At 32.2% G+C, this 1,437-nt stretch overlaps 1 protein-coding gene across 1 annotated transcript in view; it reads right to left on the bottom strand.

Moving 5' to 3' along the window:
• LOC101853214 (uncharacterized oxidoreductase MexAM1_META1p0182) overlaps nucleotides 1–1,437 on the bottom strand; it is a gene marked incomplete at its 5' end in the record, with an annotated part of 14,791 nt that overhangs the window by 4,966 nt on the left and 8,388 nt on the right.

The raw sequence follows: 1,437 nt of genomic DNA, 5'->3' as shown, positions 1-1,437 counted from the left end.
ATCCATTCTTATAAAATCATATCCAGAGATCATGCTGGCTTTCTTAATGCTTCTGTCAAATTTTTCTTTATCTTTCACCTTACAATTCCCAGCCCAGCAGCAAATACAAAATAATAGCACACTTTCAATCATAGAATGGTAAAAAAGGGACATAATCTTATTGTCAACACGGAAACTTCTTAATTTCCTTAAAAGAAACATTCTTTGATTTACTTTTTTATAGTATACTGACAATGCAAATACTCTTGCATAATGTCTCTCTGAAGTCAAGGATTGAGGCATACAACGACTTAAAAAATCCTTGGTTTGTAATTCCAATTCTTTAAACCAATAAAACTGTATGAAAAAAGCTTTTCAGAGAAAATTGTTTGCTTGGTACACCACCAAATGCCAATTTCAGAGGCCTGTATAGCTTGGAAAGTTATTATCCTGTAAGGTCAAATCTTCATGATGTTTTTGGTAACACTGCACAGTACAAGCTTAAGTTGTTTCAAGCATAGAACAAAGTAGATCAATGCTATCGTGAAAATAACCGAATGACTCATTTCGAACGGTGGCAAAAAATAACAATTTTTAAACCTAGCAAAAACATATATTTTGCAAGTGTAAACTTTCATCAAATAATAATTACTGACATCAGACAGATATTTCATATTGGTCTAAATGTTATATATTATGTAATTAAGAATGCAAAATATGATTAGATTTAACACACAAAATACCTTTAAGATTCTAAAAAGAGAAAAGTTCAGCATTACTTCTATAAATTTGCTCACATTGGCATTGGTATAGATTTTTATTTAGTTAAGTGTTTTATGGCGCTTGCAACTGCATACGGCCATATTATGAGCGCTCGGGGCACATTAAATTTAGTTTTGCGAGAATTAATTTTTTTTTAAATTGTGCCCGGGTGGCGACGAAAGGCTACTCTTATTGATTTTCAGGTGGGTTTTTTTTCAAATTTGAATACATTGTACTACCTCAGGAAAAAATTCATTAAAAATGTTCTAATTCGTTTAGGAAAAATTCAACAAACCATTTCGTAGATCTAGGTATCTATTGTCTACTAACATGTATGCAAAACAATCTATTTCCATGAAAAATAAGACATGTCAACAAAATCCAATATGGCCGCCATCCCCATGGCAACAAAACTTTTTTTTCAAATTTGATTGTGGATTTCAAGACTCCTCACTACGTTTTGTAAAATTTAATCCCATAGCAGCCCCGTCCTCAAATTAAAAATAGTAAACGGTCTTGCATTGTATTGTCGACAGCTAAAAGGCTATGGTACTTTACTATGTAATTTCAAAATATTCGGTAGATCTAGTCCTATAAAGCCTGTAGGCTTTATTTTATTTTATTTTTACTTCACCATTTTTCATTATGTCTTTAGACACACACACACACACACACACACACACACACACACACACG

The sequence above is a fragment of the Aplysia californica genome, unplaced genomic scaffold (assembly GCF_000002075.1).
Source record: "Aplysia californica isolate F4 #8 unplaced genomic scaffold, AplCal3.0 scaffold01297, whole genome shotgun sequence".
Taxonomy (NCBI): Eukaryota; Metazoa; Mollusca; class Gastropoda; order Aplysiida; family Aplysiidae; genus Aplysia; species Aplysia californica.
The sequence above is the reverse complement of the archived record's forward strand: the minus strand, read 5'-3'. Positions and strand labels throughout refer to the sequence as shown.